Source organism: Aedes aegypti, chromosome 2 (genome assembly GCF_002204515.2).
Source record: "Aedes aegypti strain LVP_AGWG chromosome 2, AaegL5.0 Primary Assembly, whole genome shotgun sequence".
Taxonomy (NCBI): domain Eukaryota; kingdom Metazoa; phylum Arthropoda; class Insecta; order Diptera; family Culicidae; genus Aedes; species Aedes aegypti.
This window is the reverse complement of record NC_035108.1, coordinates 35,769,667-35,792,918: the sequence shown is the minus strand read 5'-3', so window position 1 is coordinate 35,792,918 and position 23,252 is coordinate 35,769,667. Positions and strand designations below refer to the sequence as shown.

At 43.0% G+C, this 23,252-nt stretch overlaps 1 long non-coding RNA gene across 1 annotated transcript in view; it reads left to right on the top strand.

Moving 5' to 3' along the window:
* LOC110675450 overlaps positions 1 to 23,252 on the top strand; it is a 67,802-nt gene that overhangs the window by 12,800 nt on the left and 31,750 nt on the right. The window lies entirely within an intron of this gene.

Here is a 23,252-nt window from a genome sequence, read left to right as displayed (position 1 = left end):
TAAAAAATAGAATAAAGGTACCGTGGGGCAAGTGGGTAATGGATTTCGCATAGTTGGGATTCTTCAAATTCTAGAGACCTTAAATTAAAACAAATGAGGTCGTGTATATTTTTTAAGCTTGACACCAAAGATGGTTAAAAGGAAAAAGATGATCGACTCTTTATTTTGCCATATATTTTGTCGACGACACGTTATTCAAGTAACACTACTGCCATCTGTTGAGTCAAAAGCGCGTAAACATTATATTCAACTAAATTTAAATCATCGTGCAATCAAAAAACGAAAAGTGGAAGAAATCAAAACAACCACACTTAAAAATTGTTACACAGAAGTGAGTTTGACTCACATAACATCAGGCTTTTCTGGAACAACACAAAATTTGAGTAATTTTGATATATACTAAAAACTGTTCATGTGCTGTTTTTTCTTCTTTTTCTCACATTTTATGCCATTTAGAGATGATTGGCAATGTCGCACATCCTCGTTTGAGCTGTGTACCTTTTTTCAAGCGTGAATGTCATTAACGAATACCTCAACATCTGGTGGTCACTAGGAGAACATTGCATATTAGTTGGCTTTTGACTCACCAGAGCGACACTATTCATGTCGCCTAGAAAACACGAGAGTCGGTTATCTTTTTCCTTCTAACCATCTTTGTTGACACCCACCAAATATAAGCAGTATACTGAAATTGATATTTATGTAAAATTGAAGAAAAAAGTACAGAAAAAGTTTTTGAAAAACGTCTTCTTACTTACCACCTGTGGGGCAAGTGAAAAGTTTATCGTTTTGAACAATAAATTCAAAAACTAACAGTTACATTCAAGATTTCTATTACCTTTAACATTTGGTTAGGCGTCCCAATGAACAATAACATAAGTAACATAAAAACAAAGAAAATTTTATTATTGTTACTTGGATTTTCTTCTGTTCAGTTATGTTTGTTGAAATGATTCAACAATATTATAACTGCAACATTTCCAATGTTAGTTCTTACATCATGGGACAGCAATTGCATTTCTGCTCTGTAGAATTTCCACCGCTCGTTATTTGTTTTTAAAAAAATCGGATATGACGTCGGATAACTCTTCAAGAGAAATCAAACAGAATCCTTCAATAAAGTATTTAGAAACTTTTTTTATGTGGATACACCTATACCCCATTTTTTATGTTTCGAACTAGCTTTACATAGACATCCCACAAGATTTCCGTGCGTTCTCTTATATTGGAACTTTTCAATCAACGACTTCTTTTTAATCGGCTGTCCGAAGTAAACATATTAATATCGTAATATTTGGTAACCTTTTTTTTAGAGAAGTTCCATGATTTGGCCATGATAATAGCATTTAACGCTTTGAGTATAGTGTTTCTTGAATTATCAGCACGTTCTGATGTTCTAGGATAATTGTGAACCTTGTATAAGTATAGCTACCTAAAGAGAAAACACAAATTTAATCTCTAAATAGAAACTTTTCACTTGCCCCACGTGATTAGAAAATTGACAGTGAAATGGTACAGACAATTATTTTCCGCAACTTTTTCCCACTGAAAATATTAAAATAAGATTGCACGCCGCCAACTTGTTACGGAGTGATAGTTGGCAGATTAACTATATTTCGCTCTATTATGCAATAAAGGCTGAAAAATCTCAGAAATTTCTTACCTATCGTAATGTTCTCAATGGCCTCAAACGTTTACGCATGAGTTTTAAACGTTAATTCACATACTCAGTAAAATATACCAATTATTTTCACTTACCCCACTTACCCACTTGCCCCGCGGTACCTTATTATTTAAAAAATGAAGGAGCGGGGCAATATGAGTCCCCTAGATTTAAGCAAGGAAAACGGTGTGTTCTTCCTCGTACTTCGCACTGGTTCTAAGTCGTCGGATACGTACTAAGTTCACACGCGTCACACTTTAATTTGCTGAACTATATTGGACTTAACTGCGGTTCACAACTGTACAATTTGCAACACGGTACAATAATGATAAGCAACGGACTGTATCTAATGCTGGTTTATTTTCGACTGGTTAGATGTAGTCATTGGTTCTGATCGCTGACCGAGTGCGATGTTTTTGAGTAGCATTTTGCTACCTGCTATCGGCCCACCTGATGATCGTTACACGATCAGTACTGTATGGGTTGTTGAAATGGGTTTATAAACTACACCAGACAGAAGAGTACAACTATAGGTCATCTACTCGGACACTAATGATAGAGTTAGTGATCCTGTAGTGGTGACTGATAGACATGAGTATAAATTCTAATGCAATCGGTGACCGGCGCAAACATACCGGCCGCCTTGAAATGACCAAATTTCAAAACTGACAAGTTTCCCTAACGCTTATCAACTAAAACAATGCGTACACACACGCTTATTATTTTACTGTTACACCTACTGACTGTTTAAGAATTGCTTAATGGCTAATTGATAGATAATTTATGATCTGCATTTTGTTTGTGATGTATTGAAGAACCACTGGTGCTGCTAATTCTAGATCTCGTCACCTCGTCTTTCCTTCGTAATCGGATATGCTCACACGGTCTGTGTGATATCTGTCACATGAGTTGGAGGCCACGGATCCCTTCACGAGTTGTCTTCGGCGGGAGATTAATCAACCTCGGCTGAGGGATTCTTCGGCGACAAACTATGAATGAGATGAGAGGCGATTTTTTTAAATGAAAAAATGCAACAAAAAACGACTTCCCTGGGTCGCGGAGGCTGTCCGCCTCCGCAGGCGCCGATGCACCATCGATGACTCCGTCGGTCTATTCTCGGTTGTAGACTGGATGAATGTTCCTAGTATCGGAACCTCAGGGTTAACGTGGGCATGCTGCTTGGAAACACCAGAACGACATTGGGCATCGTGACTCCTGTGAGGATAATGATGTAGGCCGTCGTCCGCCAGGTGAATTCACGAAGTGTGACTGTATCCTGCTGAGCAAATGGAATGGTGTTTGATTGCACGAAATGACTAACGACATGCAATACACGTAACTTTGTGTGGGGATACCTCAACCCCCACAGAATACTTGACGCGTCAACTCCATAAACAGACGACCACAGTAACTGAGTTGAGATTGTAGTAACGGCTAGCAAATGGATGGACCAGACATCGTAGTAGTGGAATGATAAACGGAACTTCGAACAATCGGATGGGCGGCTCCGGCCGCCGTGGGTTAACTTGACTCTGGAGGATGAAAAATTCTCTAAGCTTTTTGACAATACATTTATATACAAAAACTTAACTGGAACGCCGAGACCCGAAGGCCTCGGCAGCGCCGTTGGGCGCTCGTTGCAGAAGGAATCAATCCTCCTCATGAGCCGACGAGGGCGACGCTTCGTTGTCCCGTATTGGCAGGACACAAACTTTGGAGATCGCTCGAAGAAAGTTGCCGTCCTTCGTGCGAACCTTGACGACACGGATATTGCCGTCATTCCCCGGGTGAATCTCTGTGACTCGACCCATTCGCCACTTGAGGGGTGGCACGTTGTCCTCGCAGAGCAGCACCATCGTGCCAATAAACAGATTATTTCGTTGCCTGGTCCATTTCGTGCGGGCGTGCAGATTTGATAGGTATTGAGTTGACCAGCGATTCCAAATTCGTTGGAGAAAATACTGCACTCGCTGCCACCTTGACAATCTTGCCTCGTTGAGATCTTGCAGCGATGGTTCTGGTATCGCTGTGAGCGGCCTCCCCACCAGAAAGTGACCGGGAGTTAAAATTTCTAGGTCGTCCGCATCGTTCGAAAGGGGTGTGATTGGTCTCGAGTTGAGGGAGGCTTCAATTTGTGCCACCAGGGTAGCCATTTCGTCCGACACGAGCACTGTGTTGCCTAGGGTCCGCTTCAAGTGTACCTTCATTGACTTGACGGCGGCCTCCCAAAGGCCTCCGAAGTTAGGGGACTTCGGCGGAATAAACTTAAAGTTAATATTCTCCCAGGAAGCCTCTTCTGTAACTGCCTTCACGAACTCTTGACGGTTAAACAACTTGCGTAGCTCATCCAACTCACGGCGTGCGCCGACAAAATTTGTTGCGTTATCGCACATGATAATTTCTGGGCGACCTCGGCGGGAGACAAATCTTCTCAAAGCGGCGACGAAGGCTTGAGTCGTGAGGTCTCCAACGACCTCCAAATGAACGGCCTTTACGACGAGACAAACGAACACGGCGACGAAGCACTTGATTGGACCGCCCTTGCGGTAGGGGTATTGTATGTAGAACGGACCACAGTAGTCCACCCCTACGCGTAGAAACGGTGGAGCTGGATTGACACGTTCTGCTGGTAAGTCCGCCATGAGTTGCTCGTGTGCTTTCGGACGGACCCGAAAACATTTTACGCAGCTGTGGATGACCTTTCGAGCCAAGGTGCGGGCTGCCAACGGCCAATACCTTTCCCGCATGCTGGCGACAAGCAATTGTTGCCCAGCGTGCAGATTTTTCTGGTGATAGTGAACGGCGATGAGAACTGAGAGAGGATGATGATAGTCTAGTATGACCGGATGCTTCCGGCCAGCCGAAATGTTGGCGTTCCGTAGCCGGCCGCCGACCAGGATCAATCCGTTCACTAGACGTGGATTTAGTTGCTTCAATCTTGAAGTTGGCTTAACCTCTCCGTTTCTGCGAAGTGTGATGAGATCTTCAGCAAAACTTTCTTGTTGCGCAAGGATCAGCAGCTGATGTAATGCCTCTGCTCGTTCTTCATGCCTTAAGAAGCCTGCTCTACGGTCGCTAGGATTTCTGCAGTTGTGGGCGAATCGCCGAATGAAGGACACAATTCGAACCAACTCTTGGAGTGACGATCGTAGACTGAAGACAGGACTAGGATGGAAAACATGAGCTGGAACTGAGACCGTGGATCTCTCCTCGAGTAGCGAAGGATCCAAATCCTCCGGGTTGATATTAGCCGTTCTCGGCCAGGAAGATTTGTGTAGGTGCAGCCATGGTGGTCCTTGCCACCACATTTTGAAGTCCTTCAGCAAATCAGGAGTCATTCCTCTTGACAAGACGTCAGCCGGATTCTCCAGTCCCGCAATATGGTTCCAAATTCCTCCTCGAGTGATGTGTTGAATTTCAGACACTCTATTGGCGACAAACATGTTCCATCGTGATGGTGGAGCAGCAATCCAGCACTTAACGATTGTTGAGTCAGTCCAAAAGTACGGTTGGGCAGTGATTTTGATGCTTTGGACGACCTTCTCAAACAAATAGACTCCGGTGAGCGCAGACGACAGTTCTAGACGGGGTATGGAGGCTTGCTTTCGCTTCTTATTAAGATCTTCGAGCGGAGCTACTCGAGATTTCGCAGTCAATAGCGTCGAGGTGACCGTGCCATCGAACGAAGTGCAGCGCAAATAAATGCAAGCAACATAAGCCTTCGTGGAAGCATCGCAGAACATGTGGAGCTCCACGGAAATTGTGTCGCTCCCGAAAGCGATCCAACGAGGAACTTGAAGATGAGTGAGGCCTTCCAAACTTCCTCGGAACTCTCTCCACCATTTCTGAAGCTCGTCGGGCAGAATATCGTCCCAGGAACACTTTGATCTCCAAAGCTCCTGGAGGAATACCTTAGCTGGAACCAAACTAGGTCCAACTAGGCCTAGCGGATCGAAGAGCTTCGCAAAATCCGACAGGATGATTCTCTTGGTGAACTCAGTAGCAGGATTCCACTGAGGCACAGTGAATCGGAATATGTCCGATCTGGGTTCCCATTTGATTCCAAGGGTTTTGACGGTGGGATTTGAAAGTTCGAGGTCCAAAGACGAGCGTTCATCTCGCAGATAGGGTGGGATTTGGTCTAGCAGTTCACGAGAATTAGAGCTCCATTTCCTTAATGTGAGTCCAGCAGTACCCAGCACATGAACCAGGTCTTTCGAGAGCTGGGTTGCCTCCTCGATACTGTCGACGCTCTTCAGCATATCGTCAACGTAAAAATCGTAGATGATCGTATTTGTAGCGGCGGGAAAATTGGCTTTCTCATCCTCCGCCAGCTTCTTCAGACAACGTGTTGCCAAATATGGCGCTGAGGATGTGCCGTACGTGACTGTTGTCAGGACGAAAAATCGAAGTGGCTTGGTTGAATCTTTTCTCCACAAAATGCACTGGAGTGGGTGGTCCATCGGGTGCATCTTGATCATTCTGTACATCTTTTCGATGTCAGCTGTCATTGCGTACTTTCGTAAACGAAATCGAAGCGTGATAGAGGTGAGATCCTCCTGGACAACAGGACCCACCATAAGAGCGTCGTTCAGCGAAACTCCTGTAGTGCTTGCGCATGACGCATCAAACACGACCCGCAGTTTGGTCGTTGTGCTGTCGGGCTTAAGTACCGCATGGTGCGGCAAGAAATACGTGACCGGAAAGGTGCTCAACTCTCGTGGTGAAATCTCGCACATGTGCTGCAACCGGAGGTACTCGTCGATGAACTCGCTGTACATCTTCTTCGAGACAGGATCGGCATTCAATCTTCGCTCTAGTGCCATGAAGCGACGAGTTGCAACGGCTTGGGTGTCTCCTAGGCGATCAAGCATAAACTGTTTCTTGGGTAGCTGAACGACGAATCTGCCGCTTGAATCCCGTATCGTCGTTCTCTCGAAATGTGTTTCACACGCTGACTCCTCCAATGACAACGTGCTGGTGGTGCGACACGATTCCAGATCAAAGAACCGTGCCAATCCTTCTTCAATCTGCTCGGTTGCGCATGCGGACACGACTGGTGTGGATGTAGATTCATTCTGAACGCCTCCAGAAACAATCCAGCCCAGCAGAGTGTTCTGCAGAATCGGACCAGTCTCTCCTAACTTGATTTGACGTTCGGCGATCATCAGCTCCAAGTACACTTCAGCCCCGATTATCAGGTCGACTGCTCCAGACTCGTGGAATGTTGGATCGGCAAATACCAGTTCCTTCGGCACGTTCCAGGTTCGAATATCAATGCTTCGCGTGGGAAGATCGACTGTAACTCGCGGCAACACGTGAAATTTGAGATTCGTCACGTATTTCGTGACAAGCGAGTGAACCTCAGCGAAAACTGCTTTGGTGGAAGCCGTTCGTGAACCACCAATTCCAGCGATCGGTAAGTGCTCACGAGTACGTTTGAACTTAAGTTTTTGCGAAAATGTCTCAGACATGTAGCATCGCTGAGACCCAGAGTCTAGTAATGCACGAGCGAGCAAAGAGTTACCGAACTGATCGTAGAGATTTACGATCGCGGTAGAGAGCAAAACAGTGTGTGGAACGTGTCGTTGTAATGCGAGAGGAGCAGTATGTAGGGATGTACTGGGGCAGTCTGTGGCGGAATTGTGTGAATGAGCGTTATTTGCGTTTGTGGGACTCTGTGGATCATTGCGTCCGCTTTGTGTAGGCTGAGTGTGTGTTGAGTGACCGTTTGGTGTTGGCTTAGCTTGTGGGGGTTGCATATTTTGTCCTTGTGGTTTCTTAGATGGTTGATTCCCAAATGACTGTCCAGACTTAGTCGGTGAATTCGCGGTGGTCGATGAGTTCGCGTGAAGCAACGAGTGGTGACGTTGACCACAGTGGAAGCACGACCCACGGGTGCAGAATCGTGCAATGTGTCCCGATGACAAGCAATTCAAGCAAAGCGAATGCTTCTTCACGACGTCGACCCTTTCCGAAACTCTCATTTTCGAAAACTTTGTACACTTGAAGGCGGAATGGGCCATTTCTCCACAAAACGGACAGCTACTTGAGGACTGGACTCCAGCATGGCTGATGGATGGACGAATAAACTTCTTCGGTTCACTCTGGACCTGCCTTCCAGGGGCGATGGACTGTAACACCGAACAATGACTCTTAAGGAACTTAATCAGATCCTTGTACTTCGGTACTTCCTTTGAGCTATAATGCGACTCCCACTGTCTCAGTGTGCTTGAATGAAGACGTTTGCAGAGCATGTACTGCAGTAGCGTGCTCCAACCTTCCGTATCTTCACCAATCTTTGTGAGCATTTGAAGGTTTTTTTCAAAACCGTTAACGAGTTTACTTAACGTCTCGAAGTTTTCTTGACGAAGTGATTCAAGAGCGAACAAAGAATCTAGGTACGTCATCACTAGCAACTTCTTGTTCTCGAAAACGCTTTCGAGCGACTTCCATGCGATTTCGTAATTGACGGAGGAAATCTCAATTGAGGCGATTTCCTGTAGAGCATCGCCGGTGAGAGACGTGCGTAAGTACGTAAATTTATCCATGTCGGAAAGGTTGATGTCATTGTGAATCAGGTTCTTGTATGTATCACGAAATGTGACCCAGTCTGACATCTTCCCGCTAAAGGTTGGAAGTTTAAGTTCGGGCAGCTTCACTTTGGACTGCGATGCAGTTTGTGCAACCGCCACTCGATGCTGCTGTTGCTCACAACTCGAGCCTGCTTGGAGCTGCTCAAACATAAGCTGCTTCAGATCGAACACTTCGTTCTCGAAGTCCTTCAGGATTTTTGCATTGTCACGATCATGCTGCCTTTTGATCTTAATGTGACGTTGCAGCTTTGCCTCTTCCGTTTCTTCGGTATCGGTTGAAATCTCATCCTCGGCTGCATCGTCGGTTAGCAACTCGATTCGCATTCGCACATCACTAAATTTCTCCCAGATTTCGTCCAATTTGTTGATTCGTAGGTCCAATGCCCGCCGATCCGGCCGATCACGGTGGGCGTGTACAAACTCCTTCATATTCTCCAGGGAAACACGCAACGCACGCTCCTGCTTGCAGAACAATCGCAAATCTTCACTAGCTGGCATAATGAATCACTTTAAGGGTCAAACTTGCACTTAAACACTTCACTCGATCGCGATACTCTACTCGACCACGCGGTTTGACTGGACAATTAAGGCTTTTGATTGGGAACAGAACAAAGCAAACCCACCAACGAAGCGGACAAACCAACAGACGTAGCGAACTGGTCAGGGCTCAACTCAGCGAAATGATTTGGACTACACAAACTTTCCATGCAAGCAATCATAAAAATCTTTATTGATTCAAATTTATCGTTTTGGGAGTCAATTAGCTCACTTCACATGCAATCGCCAGCGATGGTCTCACATGCATCAGAGTACCACGCCACAGACAAACCTGCTCAGCCCTCAGTACTTATCCTGATTTCGCCTCACAAATTCGTCCGGCTCCGGTCGAAGCTACGATGACACCGTTGAATCCGCCTCAGCTCTCCAAAACACCACTCAAGGAAGGTGCCAGATGGCAGGAACGCACTCGAAGATGGGGACTCCCGTGTCCTATTGTTCTCCCTCGTGAAGAACAATTAGCGACCACGCGGTAGCTTACAATAGGAACCACTAATCACTTAACTTTCGCGATTCACGACGATCCGGTTCGAAGGACCAAAATGTTCTTCCTCGTACTTCGCACTGGTTCTAAGTCGTCGGATACGTACTAAGTTCACACGCGTCACACTTTAATTTGCTGAACTATATTGTATTGGAAATTGTCTTTCAATAACGGAAACTAGTACACGAGAAATACTGTAGAAACACAAATTACTTTATTAACCAAAATAAACACGAGAATGAATTCTAAACGATGTTCACACTTCAATGGCGCTTTCACTTTTGAATGAGAGTGGGGATGAATGGCGCGCTGGATGCGCTTAACAAGCTTTTCGCCATCACAGTAGGTGATGCTTTCGCGTGTTGCCTGATGTGCGTCACAGTTGACAGCACAGCCTTGTTGGTAAGAGCATCTCGATCGTTGCTCCTTCCAATACTCCTCCTCAACGATCACCACCGGCCAAACCGAGCATACTAGCGAACTTCCGAAGCTTCACCTGCCCAAGTGCCTTGGTGAGTATATCCGCAACCATCTCCTCTGTGGAACAGTAAAGCAGCTCCAAAACTCTTGCTTCACACAGCTCCTTCACGAAGCACTGACGAGTCTCGATGTGCCTCGATCGCTTCGTTGTCCGTTCCGAACTGACGAACTTGATGCAGCTCTGGTTATCTTCCCAGAGTGTCACCGGCTTGAACGTTGGCTCACCGAAATCCTCAAACAAATGCAGAAGCCAAACAGCCTCTTGGCTCGCCTCGCTCAACGCCACGTATTCCGATTCCATCGACGAGAGTGTGACGAAATCTTGCAGACGGCTTGTCCACGAAATCGCTCCTCCGGCATACATGAACACGATACCACTTGTAGACTTGCGAGACTTCAAATCGCCCGCCCAGTCCGCGTCCGAGTATCCAACAAGCTTACCTTCTGAGTCTCCGTATCTTAACTGCCAATCTTTCGTCCCTTTCAGGTAGCGCACCACACGTTTGGCTGCCACCCAATCGGCTTCAGTCGGTGCACATACGCATCGTCCCAAAATCGACACACTAGCAGCAATATCGGGTCTCGCACAGACGGCGATATACAGCAACGCTCCCACTAGACTCCTGTACTGGCCATTCGATTTCAGTGGTGGACTCTCCTCCCTGGTCTTGACGAATCCATCTTCCATCGGGGTTTTCGCGCACTTGGCATCGATCAAACCAAATCTCCCAGCAACGCGGTCTATGTAGTTCTCCAGCGAAATACCGTACTTACCACCTTCTTTCCGGATTTCCATTCCCAGGAAATAGTTGGCATCTCCCAGGTTGGCCATCTCGAACTCCTTGCTCAGGGCAGCATAGATCTTTTCGATCTCCTCCTCGCTTTCGCTGCCCATCAAAATATCGTCGACGTAGACAAGCAAATACAATCGCTTTCCGTTGACCACTTTCGTGTAAAAACACGGATCAGCTCGGCTCTGTTTGAACTTCAAACTTTGGAGGAAGGCGTGAAGACGATGATTCCAACAACGAGCAGATTGTTTCAACCCGTAAATGCTTTTCACCAGCTTACACACCTGCTTCTCCTTGCCTTCAATCACGAAGCCACTTGGTTGCCGCATATAGAGCTCCTCTTCCAGCTTTCCGTACAAATATGCGGTCTTCACATCGAAATGCTTCAGCACCAGGTTCCGTTTCGAAGCGATGGCCAGAAGTGTACGCAAAGTTGTTTGCTTTACAACCGGCGCGAACACTTCATCATAGTCTTGCCCATACTTCTGATTGAATCCTTGGGCGACCAGACGTGCCTTGTACTTCACAGCTTCCCCAGCAGCGTTTCGCTTGATTTTGTACACCCACTTGCAGCCTACTGGTTTTCGCCCAGCAGGCGGGTCTACCAGCTCCCACGTTCCGTTCTCCTCGTGAGATCGCAGCTCTTCAACCATTGCTTTTCTCCACTCAGCACTCTTTTCACAGCTCAAAGCCTCCTGTAGCGTTCTCGGCTCCATCTCCTCCTCTGGGGGAAGAGTGCCTGCCACGAAAATTTCCTCAATGAGCCGCCGTGGAGGTACACCTTTTGTTGACCTTCGAGACCTTCTTGCGATTTCTTCCATCGGAAAACCATGGAACGAACTTGCACTTGATGACACTGAATAGTCCGACATGTCCAACTCTTCCAGGTCTTCATCTTCTTCTTCATCGCTACCTTCTTCTGCTTCAGGTACTGGATCGATTTCTTCAATCTTCTTCCCCAACGATATAACGACTTCTTCTTTCTTCTTTTCAGGAATCACTGATGCTTCGTTTTGTTCCTCAGGAAACTCCTCCTGACGCCCGCTGGGCACCTCTTCTTCACGCACTTCAACGAACTTCGCATCGCGGCTTATCAAAATCGTATCGTTCTCAGGGTTCAGGAAACGATATGCTTTCCTTCCTTCCGCGTACCCGACGAAGACCAACTTCACTGCCTTCGAATCCAACTTTCTCCGTTTCTCCTTCGGCACATGAACGTACGCCTCCGAACCGAAAATACGGATATGGACATACGACGGTTTCTTACCGTGCCACAATTCATACGGTGTCTTTTCCTTACCCGACGGCGGAAGACGATTTTGCAAATAGTTCGCCGTGTTCAACGCTTCACCCCAATACTTTTTGCTCAAACCGGACTCAAGAAGCAAACACCGAACCATTTCAACTTCATACCGATTCTTCCTCTCCGCTTTACCGTTTTGTTGCGGAGAATACGGTGCCGTTTGTTGCAAGACGATACCACTTTCAGCCAAGAAACGCTTGAACGCCGTGCTCGAATATTCTCCTCCTCCATCCGTACGAATGATTCGAGGATACCGGCCGAAATGGTTCTTCACCAAACTACAATACTCGCGCACTTTTTGTTCAACTTCCGACTTTGCCTTCAGCAGGTATACCACCGTGTAACCACTGAAATCGTCCACTAGAGTTACATAGAACCGATTGCCGCTGGGTGTGGCAACTTCCATCGGTCCACCAACGTCCGAATGCACTAAATCGCCAACCGCTGACGAATTACTTTCGGATCGCTTCGGAAACGAAATCCGACTCATCTTCCCTTTCAAACAAACTCCACACACGCAATTTACATTACATTTCTGTAATTTCAGACCGAAACCCAAATCGTGTCGCACTATTTTCGCTATTGCTTCCGGATTGCGATGACCCAGCCGACGATGCCACAGATGCTCACACGATTCTGGATGGTTCTCAGTCGTTGCCAGTGCTTGCTCAGGGAACTGCTTCAATCGATATAACCCCCCGCTTCGCTCGCCTACCAGCATCACTTCCTTGTCACGTAGGACTCGACAGCCGGTTTTCTCGAATACAACGCTGTATCCAAGATCACAAATCTTACCTACGGACAGCAGATTACCAGCGAGGGACGGCACGTGGTACACATCGTTGAGCGTAACGTTCATCTGGATTCCACTTCCCGTTAACGATGCCACTTTTCCGGTTCCGGAACCACCGGACTTGATGCGGGTACCATCGGCCAAGCATATTTCTACGCTTTCACTGCGATCCAGATCACTCAGCAGCTTCACGTCACTCGTCATATGCGACGTCGCTCCGGAATCCAAGTACCACTTTCCGGGGGCACACGGGCTCGCTGCTACCAGACACATTTCCATCACACCGCTCGAAACTTCCGCGGCCATGTTCACTTTCCCAGCATCTTTCTTCACTTTGTCCGATTTTTCTTTCCATTTCGGACAGTCTCGCCGGAAGTGTCCGGATTGGTGGCAATGATGGCACACAACACTTTTCATCTTTTCGAATTTGCTTTTGCCACTCATCGTCTTCAGAGCCTTTTCACTGCTCTCCACACCACCTCCACACGCTTGTCGACGACGCCACTCTTCGCGCAATTTGCTTTTCACAAAGTCCACAGTCACTTCCGTCTCCGGTCGGCTCTCAATCACATTGATGAGGCTACCATACGACATCGGGAGGCTCGAAAGAATTAACGCCATGAACACTCTGTCCTTTAATCCCTCTCCCATCACTTCCAGCTTGTTGTGCAATGCCGTCATGCCATTTAGATGCTCCAGCAGGTTGTCTTCTTCTGCTAACCGCATCGAGCACAACTTCCGCAACACGTGCAAAGTCGAAGAAAGAGACGACTCCTCATGAATTTTCTTCAATGAGTCCCACATCTCCTTCGCAGTCGTCTTCCTGATGACGTGGACCAGTTGCGTGTCTTCCACAGCCAAACCGATCATGGCACGAGCTTTTCCATCCTTCAGGATCCAGTCGGCCGACGGCTCGTCAGGCTTGTCTTCCAACACAACCGCGAATAGCTCTTCTTTCACCAGGAAAAGTTCCATCTTGAACTTCCACACCGCGAAATTATTGTCATTCAACTTTTCGAACGATACCTTCACGTCCGCCATGTTGTTTCACACACACACGCGACGCCTCGACCGAATCGAAAAATATCTTCGAAATTGAAGCACAACTTTACCGGAAATACTGTTCTACAGTTTTCAGTATACTGCCGGGACCATAACCTATTGGAAATTGTCTTTCAATAACGGAAACTAGTACACGAGAAATACTGTAGAAACACAAATTACTTTATTAACCAAAATAAACACGAGAATGAATTCTAAACGATGTTCACACTTCAATGGCGCTTTCACTTTTGAATGAGAGTGGGGATGAATGGCGCGCTGGATGTGCTTAACAAGCTTTTCGCCATCACAGTAGGTGATGCTTTCGCGTGTTGCCTGATGTGCGTCACAGTTGACAGCACAGCCTTGTTGGTAAGAGCATCTCGATCGTTGCTCCTTCCAATATATTGGACTTAACTGCGGTTCACAACTGTACAATTTGCAACACGGTACAATGGTCCTATAACACTTCCCCGAATACCATTACCCCGAAAACCATCTCCCCGAAAACCAGTACCCCGAAAACCATTACCCCGAATGCAACGTTACCCCGAATGACACATTACCCCGAAAACCATTACCCCGAATGGTAAATTACCCCGAAAACCAGTTCCCCTAATACGACACTTCCCCGAAAATGAGTGATGCACTTCAAGAAATTCTTCAAGGAAGCTCGCGAATTTGAGCCTGAAAGTTTTCGGCTTAGTAACTACAGTTATCTCTCCCTAACTCGATATTGAAAGGATCATCGAGTTAGGGAGGTATCGAGATACAGAACACATTTTTTTCAATTTTCGAAATTTTGATTGTTTCGACAAAGTACATTTAAAATAGTAAATTAAATGTGAAAAATAGTAAATTTTTTGTACATTTGCCAACGTGACACTTTTTGCATAGTCTTCAAAATTTTAATTTTTTATCACCCTGAAATGACTTGTGAACCTTCATTTTACTATCACTATAATCATAATTATCAAATTTATGAAATTTATGAACATTTGGAGAATATTTGGAAATTTCCATGAAAATATCGAGTTAGAGAGGTAAACTTGCATAGGAAACTGAAACAGATCGCATCGAGTTAGGGAACATCGAGTTAGAGAGGTTTCGACTTACAGAGGGATCAAAGTATGCTAGATTGAAGGGACCGCGCATTCCATCGAGTTAGGGGAAATATCGAGATACAGAATATCGAGTAAGGGAGAGTTAAGTTACTACTATTCCTATTGGTGATTTTTTATTCTTTCAAACATCGGCTGTTCTTTCGAGGTTGTATAATGGCAGTGTAAAAATTTAAATCAATGATTTTCTCTTCATTGAGTTATAGGCTGTTCTTTCGAGTTGTACCGTTTGAGTTGAAGTTTGAGCAATAGCGGTAAAAAAATCGACTGACAAAATTGTCTTGAGCGAAATTCAAAGTTGGCAGTGACTTCAAAAAAATAAATGAAAATAAGCCCCTGCATTACTTGTCTGTATTACATCTTGTCAGTATTACAATTTCCAAGAAGAGATTTGTCCTTCTTTTAGTTATCGGCTATTCTTTCGGAAGTTGCACTAACAAAGTGATTGTTGGCATCATAATTATTGACGCTTTCAACAGTGATTTTTTTCTTCTTTTATCATAGGCTGTTCTTTAGCGATGTACTTTTGAAATAGTGGTCAGTTTAATATCAGTTAACATTTTCATCTGACATTTTTCAAACCATAGTCTAATGACATTTTAGAATATGTTGAACTCGCATTGCCTCCAGCAATATAAAAATATAATTATACATTAACAAATAATATAACGCTTTTGAAAGAGGGCGGGAAATGTATCTAATATTAACATGTCAGCATTATCATCAGTTCGAAAAATGATTTATTGCTGTGAACACAATCATTCTCACAAAATCAAGTACACGCCTGTGAGTAAAATTTGGGTTCTCACCTGGCTCATGAAGAATAGCTGTTGATTAAAAGAATAATAAATCTTTGATAACATTAAGAACAAAAATTCAAATGAAAATCAAAATTCTATGAAATAGGTATATGGGATTCATTTGTCGGATCTTCAATTTTTCGTGCCAAGAAAATTCGGGGTTATGGTCCATTCGGGGAAATGGTATTCGGGGTAACGGACTATTCGGGGTAATGGTTTTCGGGGTATTGGTTTTCGGGGTACTTGACCATTCGGGGTATTGACTTTCGGGGTGATGGTTTTCGGGGTAATGGTATTCGGGGAAATGTTATAGGATCGGTACAATAATGATAAGCAACGGACTGTATCTAATGCTGGTTTATTTTCGACTGGTTAGATGTAGTCATTGGTTCTGATCGCTGACCGAGTGCGATGTTTTTGAGTAGCATTTTGCTACCTGCTATCGGCCCACCTGATGATCGTTACACGATCAGTACTGTATGGGTTGTTGAAATGGGTTTATAAACTACACCAGACAGAAGAGTACAACTATAGGTCATCTACTCGGACACTAATGATAGAGTTAGTGATCCTGTAGTGGTGACTGATAGACATGAGTATAAATTCTAATGCAATCGGTGACCGGCGCAAACACGGTGTTTTGAACATAAAAACGCATTGCCTTTATATACTACTTTATTTCTTTACTGCGTAGTCATCTTGTTGCACCAAAAAACTTTGCTAGAAAATAGGTTGAACCAAGTGTTGCAAATTAATACTAGAAATACATGGTCTGTTTACTATGTGTTAGGCAGCGTCCATTTATCACGAAACGCTAAAATTGGAAATTTTTAACCCCCTCCCCCCCCCTCCGTAACGCTTTTTGTATGAAAAATTTCAAATTTTTATATGAGTCGTAACGCTTGAGCCTACTCCCCCCCTCCCCCTAGAGCGTTACGTAATTTGGGGATGCCGCCTTATGTATCTATCAAAAATAAGCCGCTAGAATTGACAATTTCAAGCAAAGCTAATATAATTTACTTTCCAATATCGTACACTTTATCATTCACTCTTCTCTATATTGTATTAAATAAAAATCATACGATTGAATGAAGTGGCTCATAATGCCCCATATGGTTAGTGAACACACAGGAAAACATGGTTTTCAAAAACGTTCTTTAAATAATTTTCAAGTTAAGGTTAACATTAATTATCGACATAACATAGAAGAAAACATGTTAGTGTACAAGTCACTAACATTTAAACAATAGTTTTTGCAGTTTTTCTATGCATTTCATGACGTTTTTATTAGGCGACCCATATTGCCCCGATCACCCCTACATATAAAAAAGGAACGGGCCATTTGCCATAATAGCTATTCGGTATAAACTGAAGGCTTATGATAGAGTATGGCACAAACATTTAATGGAGGCGGTTTTCGAGTGCAATTTGAGAGAGACGAAGGTGCAAATATTTTTCTAGAAGGAACTGAGCTTGCCAAACCAAAGACAACCAGAATCCTTGGCATCATCTTTTTGATCGTAAATGTAATTTCAGCCAACACACGAAGCAACTCAAGGAAGATTGTAAGAGTCGACTAAACCTATTAAAGGCCATTTCAAGATCGCAAAACACTTGTGTACATTGGGAATACCATTCTATGGACTAAAGGTGCTACGATTGGAAAACATTGAACAATTAGCATCAACATACAATCAAATCATTAGGACGGCATAGATCGCATTCCATACCACTCATATACTTTCATTGATGGTTGAGTCAGGATGTCTTCCTTTTGAACACGTAGTATTGAGCACTTAAATCAAACGAGCAATTGCAATATAACTACCCAAACTTTGCATATTAGTGACGGCACATACCAGAACGTGGAATCAAAAAGGTCCCAGCATCGATTGGTCAAGCAAAACAAAAATAAGAGCTGGACAAACCCCTCAGGTGGCCCGTGAAATATTTCGACAAGTTATGGGGGAAAAATATCAAGGATTTGAGCATTGGTACACTGCTGGCTCGCTAGCAGATGGGAAACTTGGATATGGAGTAATCGGACCTAATCTGATGGTTGAAGCTTGACTACCTAGCCAATGTTCAGTTTTTACCGCAGAAGCTTAAGTACTATCTGAAGCGGTTAAGTGCATTACAAATCAAGCAGTTTTCTCCAACTCTGCCAGCTGTCTCAAAGCTCTGGAATAGAGAAAGTTATCTGTGGAGAAAGTATCAAAAAAATACTATTTTCAGTGTATTGAAAGTGACTCCAAAGAGAAAAATACCCGATTTTGCTGAATACCTGGCCATTCAGGAATACTAGGCAACGAAAATGCAGATACAGCAGCGCGACATGGAAGAGAGCAATTAGCAATCACAACTATTGTCCCAAGACAAGATATCATCATGGATGCAAAATAAAATCTGGAGAGCTCATATCAAACAATAAGATCAAGGGATCAAGCAATAAGAAATACGTTGAGAATGGTGATGCAAAATGTATGTAAACCTGTAGATAGAAGTGATAGGGAAGAGCAAATTGTGTTAAGTAGGGGGATTAGGAGCATAATGAACACCCGGGGCGAAATGGACACCCCCTTAATCTATGAGAATATGCATACTTCATCAAAAGTTCAAACACTGTATGAAATCTGTATTGCATTTGAAATGATTGGCATTTTGCATAAATTATCCTTTGAAATTTTACTTTAAGTTTTTTTCTGCTTCAAATTGGCATATAAGCAAGGCGGTTGGAGAATCTAATTTTTGAGCAAAGTAACGAAAAGTTCTTTTAAGCTCTTATAATAGAGGAAGAGCCCTTCTACATATCGGAATGACTGACAGTCATTAAATATGTTGGAATCATTGAATTTTATTCAAGTGTTTTCTACCTAATATTCTATTTTACTTTTCTGACATGTGATATTATTTTTATTATCATGAATGGATGTAGCACGTCGTATCAATATCTAATTTGAAAACTAGCCGGGAGTAAATTAAAAAAATTTCATTGTATGGTCTTACAATAAGCATTTGCGTGATGTGTCCATTATGCCCTTAATTCCCCTAGATTAAGAACAGAGCACGCTAAATTCACTGAAGAACACATTTTTGAGAATCGTCCACCTGACAGATGCACAGTATGTAATCGTAAATTAACTGTCCATCACGTGTTGGCTACTTGCCAACGATATAACGCTGAAAAACAGGAGTATGGACCAAGTAACAAATTGGATGAAATATTGTGTACCTAATGATAAAAAGGTCGATGATAAAACCATCAAATTTATAAAGAAAGTAGGACTGTATGATAGGATATAACTTTAAAATGTATTTTTGAATAGTCTTGGTAAATAAACTTATTTTTACAGAGATGAATGCCCCGTCAGAGCAGTCCCTAAAAAAGAAAAAAAAAAATGAATACTAAGCTGAGAAGCATGATCTTTCTTAAAGAGGACGTAATGCCAAGAAGAAGAAGACAGGTAACCAACAAAGGCAGCTTGGGAGTAGCATACCATCTTCAATTGGGTTTATTCTACGAGTGGCGTGAGGTGACAATTGTCGGTGTCGTATAGCGAGGTGACATTTCTCGACTCGAGTGAAGTGACTCTCCATTTGATTTGCACGGCGAGTTACTTCACTCGAGTTGAGAATTGTCACCTCGCTATACGACACCGACAATTGTCACCTCACGCCACTTGTAGAATTAACCCAAATGTACAATTTCAAAAACGTCCTTACGGTAATCGAGGAAGGGAAAGAATAAAGTGTGACGCTCATTGCTACTAGAAACCGAGATCACCTCTGCATCAGTGTTGTTCAGACTCATTTCCCCGAAAATAACATTTTCCGAACTACGAAGCTACGAACTACTACAACCATGCTCTATCCTCCTAAGATAGAAAAGCAGATGGTTAAGCTTGAGTACTGCACACAAAATCGATCAATTTTGATCCCAGAGCAGTGTTGTTCAGACTCATTTCCCCGAAAATAACATTTTCCGAACTACGAAGCCACGAACTACTACAACCATGCTCTATCCTCCTAAGATAGAAAAGCAGATGGTTAAGCTTGAGTACTGCACACAAAATCGATCAATTTTGATCCCAGAGAGCCACAATTCAAGTTTCGGTGAAATGAAATGAGTGAGTGAGTGAGTGCGAATCATTTCACCGAAACTTGAATTGCGGCCCACCGAGATCGAAACTGTCGGATCCCATGTGCAACACTCAAGCCCAACCACCTCCCCCTCCATCTCAGGAATACAACTCACAGTTATAACAGCTCATGGCTTCACAATTCGAATTTCGGGGAAATGAGTCTGATCAACACTGCTCTGCATCTCCATCTGTTAGTGAGAGAGTGCAAAAGCGATTCATAAAGCCTCAATTTGAAAAGTTATCGATGACATTTGTAATGTAAAAATATTCAAAGGTTATTTTTAGTTTCTTCGACAAACAAATCAAAGAAAAGGTACGTGCTCGTCATTTTTTAAGCCGGGTCTAGGGCTTATGCAGACACTTCTACTCGGCCTTACAGTCGAGGTCGAAATACGCGTATCTGTCAAAGGATACAAACACTAGTGCAGTGATTCCAGAAGTGGCGAATTCGCCCCCTTGGGGGCGATTTTCAGACCCAGGAGGGAGAAAATTTGTAAAACTAAATTTGGGGGGCGAAAATGCTAGAAAGGGGGCGAAAGTGGAAGCAATTGAAAAACAAGCATAGATTTAAAGTTTATAAGAAACATTCATATTTTAATGATAGCATATACATCTGAAGAAGAATTTATTTGAACCTTATTATTTCATCGGTTAAATTTTTAAATTCGTTTTTAAATTATACCATGACCCCACAGTTATGGATCAAATAGTGTGGAGGCCAACCTATAAAATTCAATAAAACGACATGGAAAACGTTAAATTGTAATTTAAAAGCACGAATCGAATCGTTTTAAATTGGAACTTCTGTTAGTAAACTGTTTTGAGTGTAATATTTACATAGGATTGCATACAAATTAAAAATTGTATCGGTTCCTGAAAACCATATTATGGATCGATTTTCATATTATGGATCAAATTGTGACATATTACGGATCAGTGCGCAAAATCAAGAGATTTTCAACTCAATGCATATGTATTGCATGGTATGGCGAATGTTAACAATGTGTTATATATTACTGCCAAAAATAATAGTGTAAGAGCTAGAAACAAGGGTAAAATGCCCTTTTTATTGTGATACTGCATTGTAGTAATTGAGACATGAACTGTTTGCGCTCCACACCAAGTTTTCCACCCATTTTTGTCTGCTAAAAAAGAAAATTTACAAACCTTGATGTTTTATTAGTTTTATCCTTAGTGCTATTGTCTGAAAATGTCGAATTCAATGCATAAAATAGCAGAAATCTACATTCTTTGGAAGTGATCCATAACCGTGGTAAACAATAATTTCCTGGTCCATATTATGGATCACTAATTAGAAGTGCTAATATTCGGTATTTAGAATAAAAATTCAAGTAAAATGTTTTCCAAAGATGAATTCATACTAAATCGAAGCGAACGAGCATAAAACATGCTATAACATTTGAATTTTACCACCTGTGGGAGCTTATGAATGTTGACGGCACTTCTTACAGGAAACGACCATATAATGATAGCTGTGTGCTACCAACTAAACATTTGTCAACTACACCGTTTTTTAGCGGTTGAATGTTGTGCTCAACATTACAAATGGTAGAAGACAAACAGTATAACAGGGGAAAAATATGTTTTACGTCAACGTTTATGTTTTGAGCGAGTTATCCGATGTTGAACGCCAAAGTGATCCGTCACTGTGGGTGATCCGTAACTGTGTGGGCATGGTAATAGACAAATTTGATTGTCATTGAGACCTAAATGATTTTTGCTAAAAATAACAGACAGAACAGAAATTAAATTTGAAAGCAGAAATTTTTGGCGATGTTTGAAATTTATTTCTAAGTCCAAAGTAAAGTTTGACGACTTTCTGTTAGGCAATCTTTAGAATGAGGCAGATCAAGTTTCAATTGTTTCTCACTCATTTGTTAATTTACTCATTTTTTATAAATAAATTTATGTGACTTTGGTGGACAAAAGTCGGCTTCCAATGATAAAATCACTGAATGCCATATACGTAAATCACCCTACTTAAAAATAGACCTGAGTGGAATGAAATTGCATGGATAAAAGCTTCAAAAATATCTAAATTAAACGTTATTTTTCAGTGAATGAAGAGTTGAAACAATTCTAGGTTTTTTCATTATATTTTGTACATAGATTGGACTGTTTCCAGAACAGCCGAAGATGTATTATCAAAAATTTCGCAAATGTATTTCAACAACTTAAGAAACATAAAAGAAAAGATAAAAAAGCAGAAAGTAAGTCGAAAATAAAAAAAAATATTTTTTTCGATGATTGCACATGGCTAATGTGGATAGGATAATAGATTTTTTAATAATGCATACGATAGATATTGCATGACTCTTTTATGGTGGAAGCTCCATCGAAGTTAATACGCCAATCGCGTATTATCCTCGATTTTACTTTAGTAAAATCGAGGATAATACTACAGTAAAATCGAGGATAATACGCGATTGGCGTATTAACTTCGATGGAGCTTACCACCATTAATGATATTGACAATGTTTCGCAAGTTGTGACAAGTTTGATAAATAGTAGCTGCGAAAGAGGGCCCCAAAGAGATAGCTAACTTATTATTCTCGCTTATTCACCATTAGCTGAGCTGTTCAAAGGACTATTGACTCGCGTCGTATTGCTTCTGTTTTGCTCCGATTAAATCGCGTTTTTCACCTGTGTTAAATCACCTAAAATACCGATTTTTGTGTGAATCTGCATCGATTCCAGCAGTGCAACAAGTGAATTAGAAGAGCGAGTGTAGATAGCGGAAGAAATTGAGAAAAAACTCTGTTGATATCTATTCATCAGTGCCGTTGGTCGTTGTTGTCGTTGACTGTCCTCTCTGTGCACTTTTTCGACAACCGTACTTTTGCTACAGTGACTCGAATCCATATTCGTACAGAAGCATCTCCACCGATTGTTTTTCTGAGGTTCGGAAAATTAGTCAATCATGACTTGTGCCTGCGATCAATGCGCTAAGCCAGTAAAAGAAGACGAAGAATTTATCTCGTGTATGGCGTTCTGTGACAGAATGATTCATCTTAGATGTTCACCTACGAAGCTTAACAAGCCGTTTGTGAACATTATTCAATCGTGTCCGAATTTGCTTTGGATTTGCAACGAGTGTGTGAAGCTTATGAAATGTGCCCGTTTCAAATCAACTGTGTCGTCGTTTGGCAACGCGCTTGAGCTGATAACCGAAAAGCAAGAAATTGCTCACGCTGAGTTGAAAAGAGAAATAGCGAAGCAAGGACAGCAGATTGCTCTACTGTCGAAAGGAATCGCATTGTCAACTCCAACCCACTCGAAATCTGGATTTACTCCCCGCCAACCACCTTTGAAACGACGCCGTGATGAAAGCTTGCTTCCCAATAAACCACTTGTTGGCGGCACCAAAGTGACCACCGATAATAACGTCACTACTGAGGTGCTTACTGTTCCAGAACCTGCTGAGTTGTTTTGGCTGTACCTCTCTCGCATTCACCCAAG